General features: G+C 36.3%; 1 pseudogene; it reads left to right on the top strand.

Annotated features, from left to right (window-relative positions):
* The first annotated feature begins 12186 nt into the window (after positions 1 to 12186).
* Positions 12187 to 12282, top strand: LOC133787742 (small nucleolar RNA R71; annotated as a pseudogene).
* Positions 12283 to 23364: the final 11082 nt, after the last annotated feature.

Below are 23364 nucleotides of genomic sequence, written 5' to 3'. Positions count from 1 at the left end.
AAAAAAACAAAAATAGTTACCAAACATATTTGTATTTTTTAAAAATAAAGAAACAAAAATAAAAATAATATTTCTATTTTGTGTTTAAAAAATTCAAAAACAAAAATTTTACCAAACATAACATATATAAAAAAAAAGCAGCAAAAAAATTTAAATCTAAGAATTGCTACATGGCACTATTCTTATAACATTTTAAATTATAAAAAGTGGTTCAATTTTAAATTTAACAGTCATTGTTGATGTCGTTTTTTGTCAACTTAAATATGAAGAGCACTAAATACAGAATTAAGAAAATAAATTAGAACAATCGGCATTTTACGTGGTTCAGCAGTTAAAATCTGTCTAGTCCACAAGTCAATATTATTGAGTGGTGGAATTCTCTTAAAGCAATTTTTCAGAGTATTCTCAGTACCAACTTGTATGTGTCTCCAAATGAAATTCTTCAGTCTATTTATGGACTGGTTAACAAAATATCTTCCATTTTATTTCGGGAAGTTACAATTTAAATTTAAAATACATTAATAATGTAATATCCCATGTTAATCAGGATTTCTTATCAGATTACAACAAGCCCCAAAGGAATTTGGATTTTCTAACAACAACTGTGTTCAAACTTGACTATCAACCTCGAACATACAATTTATACACTTTCGAGATCAACCAACATTACGAGCTCATCATTCTGGTTAGTCTCATCCTCAGCCAGTGATTTCATCGAGTGTACCCATCGGAGATCAACCTCTTCGAGCTTGCAATAAAGGTTTGAATCGCACTCAGACTTCGGAGAAGATCCATCCTTTCGAGCTTGATACCTAAGCTCGAACTTTCTTAACTGATGCTCGGTCACCAATTGGAACAACTCAGGAAACATGTTAATTTATACAAGTGTTGAACCCTTACTCAACATTTTCGAGCTTACACTTTACGAGCCTACATTTCGAGGCTCATTTATGACGATTGTGAAATTTGGGTGTAACATTTTGCCCCCTTAAAAGTGTTGGTTCGAATCCTATGAGAATGAAACTTTTGAACTTCTCCTTTCGAAAAACATGCCACATACCATACTCGAGTATGGACACGCGTCACTCGGGGATTGCACATTCAGAGTACTTGAGTACCCTCTTTTTCTGTGCACATCCATTCTGATTCTTTTTTCCACCATATCTCTGAAATCAAATTTAACCCCTTAGATCCTCTTTTGATCCATATCAACGACCCAGATCAATTCGACTTTTGAAATGCTGACTGGGGTATATATATACTGCTCCTCCATCTTTATTCATCAGAGAACACGAATTAGAGAAAAAGAAAGAAAAAACCAGAGTTTTTCTTTGCATGTTTTATAAACCAAAGAAACAAAACAACTCCAATTCCTTCGGCTCCGTGGAGTCATTCCTGTTTCTCATCCTCCAGTCGACGATCTCCTCGTTCCCACGAATCGATTTGTGTAAGTGCTCTGATCCTCATTCACATTCTTTTCTTTTTTCTTATTTTTACGTTTCTTTTGTCCGTGAAGATGTTTCTCTGGTTTTTACTAGATTTATAAGGCATCGTTCTTGCATTAGGCAAATTTTTATTTTTATTTTTATATATAAATAGCATTGGCATGCTTAGAACCATGATTTAGGCTAAAAATTTTATGATAAAAATGTGTAAAAATGAAGTTTTTCTGGAACGGGGGATTTTTGGTTAGAGGTTTTGTGTAGCTTAAGAAATAGGGTTTTGGTTTAGGGTTTTAACACACGAATCCCGAAAATATCACATTTTCGGGTAACTGCCAACTTTTTCCCTGAAAACCCGTGATTCTTTTAAACTAGTATTAACCTCCCCACTCTCGCGTGGGTGCGTCCTCGATGCCCGAACTTTACAATAATCCGGGAATGACATCTGAGTTAATCTCGCCTTTTTGAGCCTTTGGTCTCGATTGAGGCAATCTTGTTATCTCGAGCTTTCAAGTCGAGTTATAAAAATTACAATTTCCTTATGATTTTTTATATGATGGGCCCTCACCTTTTTCTTCCTTGTTAGATGTCTCAGTACTCTGAGAATCGGTGGGGGTCCAAGTTTACAATCCCTTACTACCCACCAACTCCCCGTGCTGAATCGCCTTTGACCCGAAACCAGCGACTGATCCAGGAGCACGAAGAACGGTGCGAGCAAGAAGATATACGAGACCACTTTTGACGTCAGATCGACGAGGTTCAAGAGAGAAAAAGAAAAAGACTTTGAGTGGTAGCTTATCTTGACCCAAACCCCGAGATTAGGCCTATTCCATTGGACCCTGATCTGCGAAAATTAACACCAAGTATACGTGGTTGAATCAAGTAATATATAATAAGTAGAGTGTCGATCCCACGAAGACTGCTTTCCAAATACCACTAATTGTTCTTTAACCTTCTATTTGGTGAATTTAAACTTAAATGAATAATTAAAATTAAAATGAATATTCTAAGTTATGAACAAAATTTAAATAACTGGAAACAAAACAATGAATCAACTAATTAAAAAACCAATAATAAAAAAGCCTAGGAATTAATTTCATCAACTTTTCATTATAATAATTTTACTAATCAATTATAAATCTCTTCTTCCTATTCTAATAGCATGTTAATATATTCGATTCCTATTATTTTTCAAGATATAAGATCTCAATCTATATGCAGGTTTTCTACATTTCTATGATAAACTTGAACATATAGAAGGCATTAAGCAAAGAAACATAATTACTACACAAGTCATACATGTACTTTCGTCCAATATGCAACCTATGTCTATATAATGATAGAATATTCAATTCTCATCTTTCGAATTTTGAATCAAAACCATTAAATCAAGTAAATAGTAATCAAATATTTACTAGCATTAAACAAACATCATATAGATTAGAATAGAGAAGAAATATAAATAGAATATCATAATAAAATTAAATAGAAATCCCAGTGACTACATTAATCCCTAGATAAATGAAATTAGTTCATAGATAACATGATGAAAATAACATTCAAATAATTACTCATAGAAAATAACCTAAGGAATTCAGATGAAAAAGAAAATTCTAGAAAGTTAAAACCAGAAAAAAAAAAAAAAAAAAATCTAAAGCAGCAATCTTTTCTAGATCTAGGGTTTTCAAAATCAGAAATTCTTGTAAAAATCGCAGAATAATGTTTCTTAAATAGTTTTCCAATGTTCCCAAGTGAAAAGACCGCTTTCCCTTCAAAAAGTGGTTTAAAATCTGAAAAATGCATTGATAGCATTTTGGTGCTATATATTGAGTGCTGTAGCACTATAGTCAGAACCAAAAATGCACTAAAAATTGTTTCACTAGCGTTGTAGCGCCCTTGATGTAGCGCTGGGGCGCTACTCTGCTGGTCTTGATAGCGCTGGGGCGCTACTTACAGATTCAACAGGCTCCATCATATCCTTCCTAGCGCTGTGGCGCCACTTTGATAGCGCTGTAGCGCTATTGACAGTATCAAAGCTCGTACATATCGACCCCGAAAAACACGATTTTCTCCAAATTAACTATATTTTCTTCCACTTTCACTTCATTTCACTCTTTTCACCAACTTAGCATGGAAAACCTGATACATGAGCAAACGAGCATAATTCTGCAATAAAATAACCCTAAACTAACGAAAACCAATCTAAAAACTAGACCATAAACGAGCCTAAAACTCGTTTATCAAACTCCCCCAAACTAAACCTTTACTCGCCCTCGAGTAAAGAATCTAACTAGACTCAAACCTATACAAACCAAATTGACATAACTAACCAATCCCAACACTTAAGACTGCTATGCACATATAATTCTCAGGAAAAACAATCATGCTATTTAAAACATTAATCTAGATTTTCAGCCAAAATTACTTCACCCTTTCACTGCAATCTATCAACACCAAAGCTTATTTACTCATAACTCGCAAATAAAATAATTGAACCACTTTATGCACATCAACTTCTCACCAACTAACCACATAACCAAATATTTCCATATGCCTGCATTACTTACTATTCTCCATTAATATAAACAAATGCACAAACAAGAATCAATAGGACTTTATAAGGGTTGTAATAAAAGGCTTAGGTATAGGTAGATAAAGAGACATTTTAGGCTTAATCATACCACAAGCATTCCAACTAAACAAACTTTCCCAGAAATTTTACACCACTCATCCCTTGTTACCCCTTTTTCTGTACAATGATTGAGAATATACATATATATATATTTTCAATACACTCCCCCAGACTTTGCTTTTTTCAATAGATAATTGTTTGGGAGTATACTCATTTTTCACTTTCTTTAATTTTTTCTCAATCACAAGTAATTAATAGAATAACACATAATACAAACATCCCATTACACATTCACTCCCCTCATATAATAATTTTCATGCTCATGGTATGGGTCAAAAAGAGTAAATGGTAATCCAATTCATAGGTAGGCTCAAAATAATGTGTTAACAAGAAAACAGTTGTAAGGCACAAAAGGGTTGACTAAGGATAAAATTTAATAGGGTTAGCTTGAAAGGCACAACCAGTCCAAAAAAAAAATTGCCTATATCATTTCCCCAAAATGTCCATTGTTTCAAATTTCATCTCAAATAGTAAGCAAACAGGTTCTAGAATTTATTTCAACCTTTTCAATCCACAATCCAAATTTGACATGCATAAAATAACTCAATTATAACATTTGCAATTTATCAGCAATATATCTCTAATGTCAACAGATTATAGTGCAAAAACAAAGTAATCTAACCAAGCACATAGATTGTTTTTAAAAGCACATCAATTTTTCCTTTGGATTATACTACAAAACAGTCAATCATATTAAAATGGAAATAATTATCAACTTAATTTACACTCTAAAACATGACTCAAAACAAACAACTTACGAAAATTAAAATAAACAAACGGTAAAACGCAAACGCATCAAAGAGCACCAGAAATAAATCTCTCCCCCAAACTTAAAACCGGACATTGTCCTCAATGTTAAAGTACAGAAAGAATGAGAACAAAGACTTACCTGACCAGCCACATCAGTATGGCGGTTGTGGTGGCTGGGACGAAGGTCCCTCGAAAGGTTGAGATGGCGGAGGCTATGGTTCTGGAAATCCAGCAAATGACTGAGGCAGAGAGTAAAATGGAGAATATGGTGGATACGGTGTTGGTGGAGCAAAATAAGTTTGGTCCGCCTTGTTTAAAGACCATCGACTCACCAAGTTGTTTAAGCGAGCCACATGGTTCACCTCATATTCGTACCATTGGCCCATGTATTGATTCATCATGTGTTGCTGCTGAACCATATACTAATTCTGTTGGATAAGATAATCCAACCTATCACTGACGTTCTTCATGCTATGGTCACTACTACCCCCCAGCAACACCGGATCAACCTCTTCTTCCACCTCCATTTCCACACGACGTTTACCCTTTTTCCTCGCCTGTGGCACATATAGAGCAGGTTTGGGATGATCCTTCATCAAAGTAATCGACAAAGGTTGCTACAACGACTGATAAATATCAGTAACTAACTCAGGAACTCCAGCCTTATAGCATAACACTGTGATGACAGATCCATGGCCCAAACGTCCAGTGGTATGACCCTTTTCAATGAACTCCATATTTTCTTTAATCCACGAACCCATATTAATAGTCATCCCTGTCATCAATGCATACATCAGGAGTACTCGATCCTTAGTCATGTCAGACACATGACTTACTGGCATGAACCCAACACATACAAAGAAAGCCCAAAATCTAGCTTCAATGTTCAATTGACATGACGTGATACTCTTAGGTAAAGAGCCAGATAAGTTCCAAGGAGCACCTTCAAAACATAGCTTTTCATCCACAACATTATAATCTATATATCCCTTCAAAAATCTTGTATATTCCTCCTCTTGCTCTTTTATATGCGGGACATTGAAAACCTTATTAATGGATTCGGCAGTGAAAGAGACTCACTTACCTCTAACAAAAACTTTATCATTGTGTTTAGCTCTTAAATTCGCATAGAACTCATAAACCAATGATACATTTTCCTGCGCCAGTTTTGTAACAAAACTTTCCCACTTCCGAGTCGCGAGATTAGCTCTAACTAATTCAAAAATCTGATGATCAAAAGGGTCAGATTGATATTCTACCTCACGTTCAGGAATCAATGTTTTTCTTACAAACTTTTCATAACGCTCTTGAGCATGAAAATTTATAAACCTAGTTTCATCATACTCTTGCTCCGAGCTATCATCCCTTTGTTGGGAGGCAGAAGCTTGGCCTTTTCCCTTATCCTTAGACCTTCCCGCTCTACTTTTAGGATCCATTGTCTACATTCTCAATCACACTCAAACCCAGAAATTTTTTTACAGCACCTCTCCTTTAATTAAACACTTTCCCTATTCTCAACCACCCTATAAACTTAATTTCACAGAACACAACACCCAAGTTCTCCAAATAACAGCAACAAAAACTAAAATCCTCCAAAAGCAAGCAACAAATGTACCCAACCCCAAATGTAGCAAAAATCTTTGAATAAAAGGGATTGAAAACACTTACTAACCCTTGAAATGGTCTCCCTTGGGCTTGATTGTGTAAAGCCCCTTGAAAATGTTAATCTTCTTCAAGAAATTAAAACTCTGAATTTTTAGGGTTCCAAATGGAATTTGAAAATTTAAATTGATTTTAAAGGTAAAAATTTGACTAATGGACAAAAGGGTTGAGATAGAAGAGAAAATGAAAAAAATAAGTGGAAGAGATGATATTTTCTGATAAGAAGTTGTAATGGAGGATCTATGGAGGTTTTGGGGTGTTGAGATAGAGAGAACACGAAAAGGAGAAGAGAAAATGAGGGTTTGGAACAAGAAGTCTCGAAATTCAGCCCTTTTTTAAAAAAAGAACTGGGATAGAGCGTTGTAGCGCTACATATGTAGCGCTACTAGGGGTTTCTGGGCATATTTGGGTTCTGGGTATAGCGCTACTTAAGCAGCGTCGTAGCGCTACTTAAGCAGCGTCGTAGCGCTACTTGCCGTTTCAACATGCCTTTTTCAATCTGAGAATAGCGTTGTAGCGCCTCCTGCTCAGCGTTGTAGTGCTACTACCTTGACAAAAATTTCCATCTTCTCTGTAAATAGCGCCGTAGCGCCACCTTCTCAGCACTGTAGCGCTACTGCCTCAGAAAATAACATTTTTCTAACCCTTTTCTTGTAAACTTTTGCGTTTTTTTTCACGTTTTTCATGATTCATACATTACATAAAAAAATTTCTAATTAAAACTAAAAATAATCACTAAAACAAATTCCCTAAACATTGTTCCAAACCAAATAAAAACAAATAACATAAACTTAAATTACAAAAGAAATAAAAATAACTTAGGAATGCCTCCTAAGAGCGCTGTCTTTAATGTCTTTTAGCCAGACTCTTGTTTGTATTCAAATCAAAGTGGTTCCAAAATCACCACGGATTTGCATTTTTCCATCGGACCTTCCAAATAATGCTTCAATCTCTGAACATTCACCTTAAAGTGTCCCGTCTTCTCACTATGAACTTGCACTGCTCCATAAGGAAGTGAAGCAACTACCGTGTACGGTCCTGACCATCTTGACTTCAATTTACCAGGAAAGAGCTTAAGTCTTGAATTAAATAGCAACACTTTATCTCTTGGTTGAAAATCCTTCCTCAATATCCGCTTATCATGAAAGGCCTTCGACTTCTCTTTATAAATCCTTGCATTCTCATAAGCTTCATTTTGAAATTCATCAAGCTCGTTTAACTCCATAAGCCTATTTTGTCCCCCCATAAAGAGATTAATGTTTAACTTTTTCACAGCCCAGTAAGCTCTGTGCTCAAGTTCCATCGGTAAGTGGCATGCCTTACCAAACACCAATCGATATGGTGACATATCAATCAGAGTTTTAGATGTAGTGCGATAAGCCCAAAGTGAATCATCGAGCTTCTTTGACCAATCTTTCCTTGACGTATTTACAGTCTTTTCCAAGATACCTTTAATCTCCCTATTTGACAACTCGGCTTGACCATTTGCAATTGGATGATAAAACAACACCTTTCGATGATGAACACCGTAGCGAGCACAAAGAGCAGTGAACGACTTGTTGCAAAAATGACTTCCCCGATCACTAATAATTGCTCTGGGGGTGCTGAACCGAGTGAAGATATTTTTGTGAAGGAATCTAAGTACCTCTTTCCCATCACAAGTAGGAGTTGCTGCAGCTTCTACCCATTTAGAAACATAGTCCACCGCAAGAAAAATGTACTTGTTATTATACGATGGCGGGAAAGGTCCCATAAAGTCTATTCCCCATACGTTAAACAACTCGACTTCCAAAATACCAATCGTTGGCATTTGATCTCTTCTTGATATATTCTCAGTCCTTTGACAACAATCACAACTTTTGACAAAGACATTAGCATCTTTAAATAATGTAGGCCAGTAAAACCCACTCTGCAAAACTTTTGCTGCTATCCTTGTTCCTCTGAAATGACCGCCACAATGCAACGTATGACAGTGAGTCAAGATTGACAACATCTCTTCTTCAGACACACATCTTCTAATAACTTGATCAGGACAATGCTTATACAGAATAGGATCCTCCCAGTAATAGTGCTTCACCTTCGAATAGAATTTCTTCAATTATTGCCTTGTCATCTGAGGAGGTATAACCTTTGCAGCCAAAATATTAACATAGTCTGCAAACCATGGAACATTTTTACAAACACTTACTTCAAACAACTGCTCATCAGGAAAAGCATCATTAATCTGAAATTCTTTATCAAGAGACTCCTCATCAACCTCCAATCTAGACAAGTGATCAACCACCAAATTATTTGTGCCCTTCTTATCCTTAATTTCCACATCAAATTCTTGTAACAAAAAAATCCACCGAATAAGACGAGGCTTGAAATCTTTCTTGGTCATAAGATATTTTATCGCAAAATGGTCTGTGTAAACAACCACCTTATTCCCAATCAAGTACGACCTAAACTTATCAAAGGCAAACACTATGGACAACAACTTCTTCTCCGTAGTTGCATAATTAATTTGAGCATCATTCAAGATACGACTTGCATAATAAATCGTTCTAAATACCTTGTCAACTCTTTGTCCCAACACTGCCCCAACTGCAAGATCACTAGCGTCACACATCAATTCAAATGGCAATTCCCATTGAGGTGCTACAACTATAGGTGATGAAATCAATTTCTCCTTAAGTATCTTAAAAGCTTAGTGACACTTTGCATCAAAATCAAACGGAACCCCATTCATTAGCAAGGTGGACAGCGGCTTCGAGACCTTGGAGAAATCTTTGATAAATCTCCAATAAAATCCCGCATGGCCCAAGAAACTCCTCACTCCTTTAATTGGAACTAGAGGTGGCAAATTCTCTATCGTAGAAATCTTGGCTCGACCCACTTCAATGCCTTTCTTAGAAATCTTGTGCCCCAATACAATTCCTTCATTCACCATAAAGTGGCACTTCTCCCAATTAAGTACTAAATGCGACTCTTCACATCTCCTCAAAACCAACTCCAAATTAGTCAAACACTTGTCAAAAGAAGACCCATAAACCGAAAAATCATCCATAAAAATCTCAATCCCTTTCTCAACCATGTCAGAGAATATTGCCATCATACACCATTGAAATGTGGTTGGTGCATTACATAGCCCGAATGGCATCCTTCTAAAAGCAAAAGTACCATAAGGACATGTAAACGTTGTCTTCTCTTCATCCTCCAGTGTAATTACAATCTGATGAGAACCTGAGTACCTGTCCAGAAAACAAAAGTAGTTATGCCCCGCCAACCTATCCAACATTTGATCAATAAAAGGCAAAGGAAAATGATCTTTCCTAGTTGCCTTATTCAACTTCCGGTAATCTATACATATCCTCCAACCCATCATAGTCCTTGTTGGAATCAGTTCATTACTCTCATTCTTCACCATAGTCATGCCACCCTTTTTAGGTACTACTTGTACTGGACTTACCCAAGCACTATCAGAAATAGGGTAAATCACTCCAAAATCTAACCATTTCAATATCTCTTTCCTCACCACTTCTTTCATTGTCGGATTAAGTCTTCGTTGAGCATCAATAGTCGGTATAGCATCATCTTCCATAAGAGTTCTATGCATAACTGTCAATGGGCTTATTCCTCTTATATCAGCAAGAGTCCACCCTATAGCAGTTTTATGGGCCCTTAACACCTCAACAACTTCTCCTCCTCTACTTCCGAAAGAAATGATGAAACTATGACCGGAAGAGTCTCTTTCTCTTCAAGATAAGCATAGCATAGATGTTCTGGTAAAGCCTTCAATTCTAACACAGGTGGCTTCAAAATCGATGGTAATGATCTTTCCAGTCCCTCGCCCAATTCTTCAAACTTTTTATGCTTCCACGACTCATATGATTGTATCCACTTCAAATAACTCAACGCATCTTCACTATCCTCACCATCTACATCATCAACTGTAAGACTAATTTCAAGAGGATCTTCAATTAACTTTCTTCTCCTTAATACCTCTTCTACCACATCCACTGAAAAAAAAATTATCACTTGCTTTAGGATAAGTCATAGCCTTGAACACATCAAATACTACTTCTTCCCCTTGTACTCTTGGCCTTAACTCTCCCTTTTGCACATCTATCAATGCTTGCCCAGTTGCTAAAAATGGCCTTCCAAGATAATATGAACATTCTCATCCTCCTCCATATCAAGAACTATAAAATCAGCTGGAAATATAAACTTATCCACCTTCACCAACACATCTTCAATAATTCCACGTTGATGCTTCACAGATCTATCAGCCAGGTGCAATGTTACCGTGGTTGGCCTAGCTTCACCCAAACCAAGTCTATGAAATACTGACAAAGGCATTAAATTAATACTTGCCCCCAAATCACAAAGTGCATGCTTACGTTCAAACTCCCCAATCGTGCATGGAATAGTAAAATTGACAGGATCTCCTAACTTTTGAGGAAGTTTCCTTTGCAAAATTTCACTACACTCTTCTGTTAATGCAACTGTTTCATAATCACCCATCTTTCTCTTGTTAGACAGAATCTCCTTCATGAACTTCACATAGTTGGGCATCTATTCTAATGCTTCTGCGAACGGTATATTAATATGTAGCTTCTTGAACACCTCTAAAAACTTTGCAAACTGCTTATCAAAATTATGCTTGCGAAGCCTTTGTGGATATGGAATTCTAACATGATGGTCAATGCTCACAGGTGGTACCTCTTCTTCCTTGCTAAGGTCTTCTGTAACCTTTTCTTCATTAGACTTCTCTTCTTCTTTGCCTTGTGTATTTCCCTTCGACCTTCTTCTTCTGACTGATTCTTCTTTGGCTCTTCATACCTTGTTCCACTCCTCAAAGTAATAACTTGACACTGTTCTATAGGATTTACTTATGTAGTGCTAGGAAAATTTCCTTGAGCTCTATTAGACATTAAAGTAGGCAACTGCCCTATTTGAGTCTCCAAACTCCTTATGGACACCCTGATTTCAGTCATGAATTGGTTAAGTACATTAGGTTGGGGTTTAGCTGGTTTCATTGGCATTGAGTGTGGTGGTCCATTCTGTGGTTGATAATATCCAAGTGGAGGTTGTTGGTATGAATGTTGCTATTGATATGGTGGTTTATTTTGGGAAGGTTGATATTGTGGCTGAGGTGGAGGGTAAGGTTGTTGAGTGTTTTGAGTATTGGACCAGGAAAAATTGGGATGGTTCTTCCAGCCTGGGTTGTAGGTCATGGAATTGGGATTATTGGGTTATCTCGGGTAATTCCCTATAGCTTGTACTTCTTCCATAGGCATGTTATTCATATCTAGAGCAGGGCATTGGTTAGGTGGATGGGTTGTACCACACAATTCACACAAGTTTTGAACTTGCATAGCTTGAGATGGGAGTGTAGTCTTTTGTAGTTGCTTTGTCAAGGCTGCTACTTGAGCTGTAAGCATTGATATAGCGTCCAATTCCATCATTCCAACCACCTTCTTTGGTTGTCCCCTTTCAGTTGGCCATTGATAATTATTCATCCCCTTCTCTTCTAATAGCTCATTCACCTCATTAGCACTCTTACTCATAAAAGCACCTCCCGCCGCAACATCTATAATTGTTCTAGTTGTTCCATTAAACCCATTGTAAAAATTATGCACCAACATCCAATTTTCTATACTATGATGTGGACACTTCCTTAAATCGCTCCCAAGAATCATACAGTGACTCTCCTTCCATTTGGTAAAAATTATTGATCTCTCCCCTTAGTTTAACAGCCTTTGCTGGAGGAAAGAATTTGGCAAGGAATTTATGAGCTAACTCCTCCCGTGTAGTGATAGAATTCACCTGTAAGGATATCAACCAACTCTTCGCCCTATCCCTTAGTGAAAATGGGAATAGCCTCAATCTTATAGCATCATCGCTCACCCCATTCATCTTAAACGTAGAACATAACTCCAGAAAATTAGCTATGTGTAAATTGGGGTCCTCCGTTGGCATACCTCCAAACTAAATAGTTGATTGGACCATTTGAAGGATTGCTGGCTTAATCTCAAAATTGTTTGCAGCAATGGTTGGAGGTCTGATGCATGAATGCACTCCTGTAACAGTAGGAAGTATATAGTCTCTCAATGTTCTTGGTCCTTGCTCCCTTGGAACCTCTGCAGCCCCTTGACAATTATTAGCATTGTTTCCCAAATTGTCAGCCATGGTAAACTCCAACCTCCTCTTTTTTTCTGGTTCTATCTGCATGTTCTTTCAATTTCCAAATCTATTGGTATAATCTCCTTTTGTCTATTGCTTCGCATATACCAGCTATTCCTGAAACACAATAGAACCTTGATCCAAATAAATGTCAAACAGAAATAAAATAAAAATAAAATAACCAAATTAGAACAAATAACAATTAACTGTGATATTATAATTTAAGTCCCCAGCAACTGCGCCAAAAATTTGATCTACGAAAATTAACACGCAAGTATACGTGGTCGAATCAAGTAATATATAATAAGTAGAGTGTCGATCCCACGAAGACTGCTTTCCAAATACCACTAATTGTTCTTTAACTTTCTATTTGGTGAATTTAAACTTAAATGAATAATTAAAATTAAAATGAATATTCTAAATTATGAACATAATTTAAATAACTGGAAACAAAACAATGAATCAACTAATTAAAAATCAATAATAAAAAGCCTAGGAATTAATTTCATCAACTTTTCATTCTAATAATTTTACTAATCAATTCGAAATCTCTTCTTCCCATTCTAATAGCAGGTTAATATAATCGATTTCTATTCTTTTTCAAGATATAAGATCTCAATTTATATGTATGTTTTCTATATTTCTGTGATAAACTTGAACATATAGAAGGCATTAAGCAAAGAAACCTAATTACTACACAAGTCATCCATGTACTTTCGTCCAATATGCAACCTATGTCTATATAATGATAGCATATTCAATTCTCATCTTTCGAATTTTGAATCAAAACCATTAAATCAAGTAAATAGTGATCAAATATTTACCAGCATTAAACAAACATCAAATAGATTAGAATAGAGAAGAAGTATAAATAGAATATCATAATAAAATTAAATAGAAATCCTAGTGACTACATTAATCCCTAGATAAATGAAATTAGTTCATAGATAACATGATGAAAATAATATTCAAATAATTACTCATAGAAAATAACCTAAGGAATTCAGATGAAAAAGAAAAATCTAGAAAGTTAAAACCAGAAAAAAAAAAAATCTGAAGCAGCAGTCTTTTCTAGATCTAGGGTTTTCTAAAATAGAACTGCTTATAAAAATTGCAGAATAATGTTGCTTATATAGTTTTCCAAGGTTCCCAAGTGAAAAGAATGTTTTGCCCTTCAAAAAGTGGTTTAAAATCTGAAAAACGCGTTGATGGCGCTGTGGCGCTATATATTGAGCGTTGTAGCGCTATAGTCAGAATAAAAAATGCACTAAAATCTGTTTCACTAGCGCTATAGCGCCCTTGATGTAGCGCCGGGGCACTGCTCTGCTGGTTTTGATAGCGCTGTAGCTCTTGCTTTGTTGCGCTGGGGCGCTACTTACAAATTCAATAGGCTCCATCATATCCTTCCTAGTGCTGTGGTGCCACTTTGATAGCGCTGTAATGCTATTGAAAGTATCAATGATCATACATATCGACCCCGAAAAACATGATTTTCTCCAAATTAACTATATTATCTCCCACTTTCACTTTATTTCACTTTTTTCACCAACTTAGCATGGAAAACCTGAAACATGAGCAAACGAGCATAATTCTGCAATAAAATAACCCTAAACTAACGAAAACCAATCTAAAAACTAGACCATAAACGAGCCTAAAAAAGAAAATTACTTTTAGTGGTAGCTTATCCTGACCCAGACCCCGAGATTAGGCCTATCCCATTGGACCCCAAACTCAAGGTTACCGTAGCCTTTTCACCTGGTGAGCTATCATTCAACCTAATGGAGGGTCCTCCTAACCAACCACCTAAAGTTACCAAATCACTTTCCATCCCAGTCTTGGAGAGTTATTTCTTTGAGGTCGAACATTACCGAAGCTCCATCACCTCAACTCAAAAAAATTTCGAGCTCCTCTCTTGCCACGGGTTGAGACTCTCTAAAACCTTGGTATGTCGTCCTGCCAGCTTCGACGAAAGGAGCTGCTCTGCACTTGGGGATGACAACCCAGATAGGAAGGTTAAGCTCACGGCCTAGAGTCGTGAGCCCTTACGAGCTGGGGCCTTGCTGCTCCTAAAGGACTATTTTCTAGGCTTTCTTGACTATGTCGGCATCGCTCCATTCCAACTTCATATGAACTCGTATAGGGTTCTGTCTGCGCTAAAGTCGCTATATAAGGAGATGAAGTGGGGGGAGCCCACATCACATGAGATCTTATATCTCTTCTGCCTCAAAAGCAACCCTTCCCGAGCCCATGGTTGAGATGGGGTCTATTATCTATCCAGTTACCCAAAAGAAAAGCGCCTATTCGAAGACATTCCAAACCACCCCCCAAACTTTAAAATCACCTTCTTATGGACAAACTACCTCGCTCCTTCTCGACTCAACTCCTTTCAGAGAATTCCTAAGTTCCTCATATTCTTTAGCTAAATATCCTTTTAACTTGTGTGCCCCGCTGACTTACTTTAATCTTTTATATAGCCAACTATCATCGTCCTCAGCCTACGGATTCCATGAGGGAGCGTAGGGAAACCATCCTCAAGCTTCCCGAAGGTCAACGATTCCTCTCCTATCTCCCAAGGACAAGCTCCAGCTGTTCAACCTTATAGGAGAAGGCGAGACCACTGATGTAGTGCCCTGACTAATTCTAGACCTCAGACCATTAAAAACTACTAAACATAACTACTATTTTGGAATACATACATACATAAAATATTAGAACTTTATTAAAATTCCAAAATACGGCACGGAATACAAAATAAGGTATGGGTACCCATTGTTTAGTACATAAAACATAAAAAAATAAACTTTAATCAATTGTTTAAATACTAAGTGCAAAAATACATAAAACATAAATTAAAAGACTTTAAACAACGTCATCCTCGATCTTCCCGCAGTCCATTCGACCCATCCATCCCCAATACATATACCAAGCTGCCATGAATCTGTCCCTCCTTCCAAGTTCATTTTCTTGCACCATCTAAAATAAAAGGAATGAGTCTAATGTCCTGGAAAATCTACCAAAAACATATATCATAAATTGTAGGACTATATCATAAAACATATACTATAAAACATATGACGTAAAAACGTATATCATATAGGACTACAATATTAATGGCCATCAACTCATTACCGAAGCATGTGATAAAACCATCTAGGTCTTCAGTCTACTAATCGAGGTAGGTTAGATCATAGGGTAGTATATGATAACTCATCTAGGTCCTCAATCTACTAATTGAGGTAGGGTAAATCATAACTCTAAACCATGATAATGATAAAAATCTTGGGGTTTGCTATCTAAGCAACTATAAGCCCTAAGCGACTATAACACAACACATATATTCATAACACATATCGTAGCATATAAACATATCATAACACATCATATAAACCCATATAATCTAACCTATTTTTCTTACAAAAAAACTGGGATATTGGAGATAAGAACGGGATTGGAAAACTCCTAAAATCAACAGTAAGAGTCATGAGTTTCTAAAAAAAGGGAGATGAAAAAGAGAACTAAACCATTAAGATAGAAACTTATCGAAAACATTAAGTTTCAAGGAACTTAAACACCTAACCAAAAGCCATAATAATGAGTTAGGATCTGAAAGAAAAATGGAAGAAAATAAAAGAACTATGATGGATTAAACCTGAGGATAAGAATACCTTGGATGATCTAGAACTCGGATCTACACCTCGATACCGAAAAGTCACTCTATCTTACTTCCCAGGTGTTTAGAAAAGCTTAGATTGGAAAAGCTTTTAACCCAAAACCCAAGTGTTTTCTCTCTAGAGTAATCTTAGTAGCTTGGAGGCTATGAAGAATGCTTAAATGATGAGTAAAATGGCTGAGTACTAGGTCCTATTTATAGAGCTCAAGGAGTGAAACTAACCCCTTTTAAATTGAATAAATAAATGAATATAAATTGAAAAGATTTGAATTTTCGTTTCAACAAATGCCCAGAACTCAGTCAAAAACGTTCAAGAGCAAGTCCAAGTGGTTGAGGGTTGTTTCTAATTTAAATCCACAAAATTTCAAAAATGGCTTCAAGAGGCGATATATCGCCTACCCTAGGCGATATATCGCCCCTACCTATGTCCCGAGCTTTTGTGCTTTTGTTTGTGAGAAGTCAACATGTTTTCCATGTCTCCCATAGTCGACATATCAACCCCTATAGTTGTGATATATCAGTATACGTTGAAATATCAAACACATTTTTGCACTCTTTCAGCACATTTTGAATTTGTTAAAACAACTTTGACTGAGTAAAACGTGATTCTAACAGCTGCTGGAAGGTTCTAGAGCTTCTAGATTTATCATTTATTAAATTATTCATCCAAAATGCTTAAATCCTTAATAAACATGCTTGTGACATGTGTCGCGTTCTTATTAATTCTATCTAAACCTTAGGTTATAATAAATAATATTTCTAGGACTAGCTATATTAATCAAACCTTATGTTATAATTAATATTTCTAAACTGTAGGTTAAACTTATAAAATCCATAACTATTTCTATGAGTTTCCAATTAAATCTCGGGTTGAACCAATATCCACTAAAACTAACATACTACAAGCTACTATCATCTAGCTAAGTAAAATTCTGAGACACTACAATTGAAGACTCCAGCTATCACAAATATGTGAGATGGGAGGACGTACCTGTGTCCACTGCCAAGCTCCCTATGAGAGGCAACCGTGGGGGTCAAACCTCTCGGGCCCACCTTTCTCACATCTTCAAACACTCAGGCTTGGGAAATGATGCACAAGACGAGGCCTCAGCGAGCTCGTTAGGAAGTAAAGTCATGCCCGAATCATCCATGCGGTCTCCTTCATTACTTAAGCACAAACCTGACGTGATGATCCTCTACGAGGACCCCAGGAATAATTTCTTAGTATGGTCGTGGGTAGACATTATGGTTCATAGGTTTGATAGCTGGCTAGGCAATACCAAACCATGTATAGTCTAAATGAGGTTTGGGATGGGGTAGCAGTATAATACGACACGAACGACTATAGAGACCTTTCGAGGATGTCCCCCACTTTTAGGGAGGGGACTCCCATAGCCTCGTTGGAAGATAGGGGAATTTCCTGGTCCCCAATCTCGAGCTCTAGTGAGTCTTCTTGTTAGGATCTTGTGACTTAATCATTTTCCATATAAAAATGTGTTAACCTTTTTTTTTTTTCTCTCTTGGCTTGACCAATATACTTTGTATTCTTCAGGTGATATGGAGTCAGATCTTGACAACCTCCTGGGACAGCCCCCCAAACCCCATGTAACCAAACGAGGTCACGTGACCTCAAAGAAATAGGCCATCTCAAATTTGGCGAAGACCGAAGAAGGCTCTTCTCCCTAGAAACCCGCTTTTACCTAGCCCAAGGCCCAAGCCCCAGCCTCCATGAATGTGGTTCCTAGGACCACCCTTGCGACCTTAGTGAATAACACTGCTAAGCTTTTAGAGACCATGCCACCTCCCCAGAAGAAGAAAACTCCTCCTAGTCAAACCCTGTCACAGACAAAGGAAAACGAGTCATGCCTCCTTCGGCCCTTAAGGCTACGGGCACCCCGAATGTGGTCCGTAAGTTCATGGCCTCCTCTCACATGTGGGAGTACCCCCTATAGAATGGGGCAGGGGCTCTAGGAGCCGATCTGTGCTCGGACATGCTGTCTCGAGCCAACCAGATATGCAGCAATCTTGACGCTGATGTGTGGCAGTTTTTGAGATGAGACAATCCCACACACCTCATTGACCAAATAGTGGAGCTCTCAGTCTCGATGAGGTCTAGTTTTTGTTGTCTTCTAATCTCCTTGATCATCTGTTTAGTTTCTAACCCTTGTAAACTTTTTGTTTCAGGCCCTTCTTGGTGTTCTTTGCCAAAGTTCAGTGTTTTCCTCTAAGATGGAAACGACGAAGAACCTGGTCTATGAGGAAAACCATACTCATATCAGAGTTGAGGACAGTCTGAAGGATGCAAGGAAGCCCAGACAAAAGATGAGGATGCCCTCAAACCTCTCCAAGCCCAACTTAACTCTTCCGAGGTGACGGTCAACGACCTGAAGGCGGAGCTCGACACCAAGATAGCAGATTTCGATGCTGCCAGGGCCGAGATAGATCGCTTGAGGATTGCGACAAATCTTGCCAAGGTCAAGATTGAACGCCTAAAGGAGGAAAATAATTTTTCCTTTGAAATTCTCAAGGACGAGAAGAAGCGCATGCTCGAGGAGTTTAAAACCAAGAAGGATTGGGCTACCGATCGGGCCATGTACATGATGTGGTCTCTGAATCCCGAAATTGACACCTCATTCATCCAGGACAAAGAAGAGGAGTTTATCTCCAAGTGGAAGACTGGGTTGGCTGAGGAGGAGGTCATAGCCACTACCCAAGACGGTGGGAATGGGAATGAAAAAGCCGAGGAGGCCGAGTCTGGTTCAGCCAATCAACAATGAACCGCTCTGAATAGGGTTGCGTCCTTTAGAATTTTTTCTTTTGTAATTATATTTTTTTTTCCCTCGAGGCAGTGAAAATTTATAGCTCGATTTATAGCTATTTAATTATCTTTTGAATTTACACTAATAGTAATTTTTGTGCTTTCAATTTTCTAGCTTGAAAATCTTTATGCACATTGTTTAACTCTTAGCTTTTTGCCTTAATATTATGCACTACATTCTCAGATTGAAATATTTTGAGCACATCATTATTAAGGACCTACTTGTATACTTGTTTATTCACACAAATATATATTGGATTTAGGTTCGAATTTCAATGCATTCATGCATAATTTATTCAAAATATCCTTGTTCATCTTCGTTATTGTCAAGGTCGAACTTTACTTTTACCATATACTTGTAAAGTACTTAATTAGCATGTAACCTTATTAGTCTAGTTATATTTTCTTTTTCCAATTACTTTTCCTCATCCTCGAGTATGGCCTCGAGGTTGTGAGGTCGAAACTTGTTTGCAAAAGTTTCCAGCCCTAATGTCGACTTAGTTTATAGTTGGTTTATCTAGAATTCCAACTTTTTTGCCATCGGTTAGATTTTGCTGGTTGGTTCCAGACTTGTTCAGCTCACATGCTTGGTTCATGATCCATACACTTATTGTTTTTCATGTTGGGTTAATAATCCAGACATTTTTAGTTCGAATGTTTGGTTAATGATCCATACACATTGACTTTCATGTCGGGTTAATAATCCAAACATTACCATTTAAGTTACTTTTTATTTAAGTAATAATCCAGACATTGCTTTTTATTTATGTTATATTTTTTCGAACCTATGGTATGATTGTATACCATTTATGCCCCTTTAATAACCTATGATTGTGAACTTCGATTATTAAATTTTGAGGGTTTGCTAAAAATTATAACAATAAAAAATACAACTTTTGAACGAAATTTATTACTTTATTGATAAAAAGGAAAAAAAATCAAGTACATGCTTGGTTAAAATGAAAACATCACTCCTACATTATTGATAATAAGAGCGTAGATGCTCACCATTCCAAGCTCGCAGAACCAATTCTCCGTTTAACCTCACCAGTTTATACACTCCAGATCGAATAATGGACTCGATCTAATAGGGTCCCTCCCAATTAGGTCCAAGTACCCCAATAGACGGGTCTCGCGTGGCCAAAAACACGCGCCTTAGCACCAGGTCTCCTAATCCAAATTTTCTATCTTGGACCTTCTTGTTAAAATATCTAGTTGCCCGTTGTTGATATGCAACATTTTTTAACTAGGCTTCGTCTCGTTTTTCTTCAATGAAGTCCAGACTTTCTTCGAGCTGTGATTGATTCGAGGCCTAATCATATGCATCGCGCCTTATAATTAGGATTTCGATTTCGACAGGCAACATGGCCTCGCATCCATAAGTTAGGGAGAAGGTGGTATACCCCGTTGAAGTTCTTGTCGTGGTTCTATTAGCCTATAAGACTCGAGGCAGCTCCTCTGGCCATCTCCCCTTTGCTTCTTCTAACCTTTTCTTCATGGAGCTCTTTAAGGCTTTATTGACTGCTTTGACCTGATCGTGTTCCTGAGGATGGGCCACGGAGGAAAAACTCTATATTATCCCATTCTTTTCGCAAGAATGTATAAACAAATCACTGTCAAACTGGGTGCCATTTGTTGGGAATTATGCCCTGAAAGCATATGTAGTAGACATTGTTTTAAGAAATAAATAAATTAATTAAATTTGTTATGCATATATTTTATGGACTATATTATTCTGTGATAATATTAAGTAAATATCAGAAAAATTCCTAAAGTTCATATATGTGATCTCAACCACGTATTGGTACGGGAGGATTGTATTTGAGATAAAAGAGCTTGAATAGTTCGCAGTAAAATAAAGTTATGGAATATTTAGATTAATTAGTGCAAGTACGGTCCACTAGTATTATAAATACATGTGATCTAGATCCGAATTACTAGTGTAGTAAGACACTTTAGTGGATGTAGAGAATATATAGAACTGGATTAGATATGTTTATTAATACTTAGTTAAATACCGTTTTGAAGTATTAATTAAATATATCAACTGATGATCATATACAAATAGATCTTAATCCTAAAGTTACTATGAACTCTTGTTTATGTTATATGAGTTCTTCGATTCACTCGTTAGGGTTTGTCAGAATGACCAAGCTAGAAACTTTTGTTTTGGGAACTCATTAATGTAAATGGCTGGGGACATAGTATACAGATATGGAATCTATACCTTCTCGTAAGAGATTGAATAATGGTTCTCTTAAGGATTGACTTTTTGGACTGAAAGGTTATTGAGCTCAAATCCATAATTTAGTTATGAATTAACCTTCACTAGTAAAGTCAATGGTACTTAAGGAAATAAGATATAATTAAAAGGGTAAAATAGTAATTTTATTCCCGGTTAATTATGAACCATTATTAGAGGGTTAATTTGTATGTGATGATTATATCAATGGATGTTTTATTGTTATAAAGTACTTAGTAAATGAAATGTCTATAATTACAAGAGTGCAGTCTCATATTTATAGTGGAGTAATCATGATATTAATAAATTAAGATTATTTAATTAAAGAGTTTAATTAATAATCACAAATTTATTGGAGCTTGGAATTATAGGTCCATAGGTCCCCACAGTAGCTCTATCAACACTATTCAAGGCAAGAGTTGATATAAATGGTAAAATGGTAAAAAGACATATTTAATAAGAAATTTGTTCTTCGGGCCAAATATGCAATTATGTGATAATAGTGATTAATTAATTAATTACAAATTATTTGTAATTATCAAAATTAATTAATAATTAATTATTACATAATTTTCGAAATTATATAAATAATTAATTTATTATAATTTTTGAAATTATAATAAAATAAATATTTAATTTTCGAAATTAGTATTTAATTAAAATTGGATTTAATTAATTAGTAGAATTAATTAAATATCTTTATTTGAGTAGGAGATAATAATCTGATAAGTTCAAATTGGATTAAATTTAAAAGATTGATATTTATTCAAATAATTAATTATATGTGATAATTAGTTAAAAAGATAATAAATTCAAATTTGATTAATTATCAGGTTGTTGGATTTTATCAGATAAGGTAGTTTGAATAAATAATTAAATAATTGTTAAAAAATAAAATATCCCTAATTTATAGGGTGTTGCACGACACATACAGTCCTTGGACTATGTGTGGCGTGGAGTTATATAAAAATCAGCAATAGATTTTCCACTTTTATTTATTTAATTTATTAATGAATGAAAAATTCAAAAGTTAGTTTTTGATATTTTCATTAATAAGATAATTAATTAATTAAAAGATAAATTGTAAATTGGTTAAATATTAATTTTTTAAATTTAAATATTTTCCATATAAGTTAGACTTATCAGAAAATACCAAGATACTGAATTTATTTGCTTTAAGAAAAGAACGATACTTTCTATCTCTCCCTGGAAAAGATACAGAACCAATCTGAGGCCTATTCTCTTGATCTCATGTGTTGAGTACATCAAGTTGAATAAAAAATAAACCATCATTTATTCTCTAAGTACCCACACACTTCTTGAGGTGTAGAGAACGTTGTGGAAGATCTTGGTGTGAGTACCTGGGAGTAGCTTGGATAGGAAGATCGTTTATTTTATGAAAAGATAGCAAGGACACTTGATAGGCATCAAGAGGTATGTTCTTTATATATGTATATTAATGGATCCGCATATTTAAATGTAGTTTAAATATGTTACAATTTTTTTTTGTAAACTGGGCCAACCCATCGCTATTCCTATGCGTATTAGGAAACTTGTTCCTAGCACTATTATTCGATACTATCTTCCTGGGCATCCCATAACTGCAAATGATATTTTTTACTACGAAATCTAGGACTTTCTTTGAGGTAATAGTGGCCAAGGATTCAGTTTCGGTCCATTTTGTGAAATAATCTACTGCAACCACATCATTCCTTACCCCACCTTTTACAGTTGGCAAGGAGCCTATGAGGTTAATTCCCCATATGGCGAATGTTCATGGGAAGCTCATCATGGTAAGCTCGGTGGGTGGAGCTCGTGGTATTGAGGCAAGCCATTGACATTTATCACAACGTTTTACGTACTCGAACGAGTCTGCCTTGACTGTTGGCCAGAAGTACCCCTGCCTAATCACCTTTTTTG

Source organism: Humulus lupulus, chromosome 6 (assembly GCF_963169125.1).
Source record: "Humulus lupulus chromosome 6, drHumLupu1.1, whole genome shotgun sequence".
Lineage (NCBI taxonomy): Eukaryota > Viridiplantae > Streptophyta > Magnoliopsida > Rosales > Cannabaceae > Humulus > Humulus lupulus.
The sequence above is the reverse complement of the archived record's forward strand: the minus strand, read 5'-3'. Positions and strand labels throughout refer to the sequence as shown.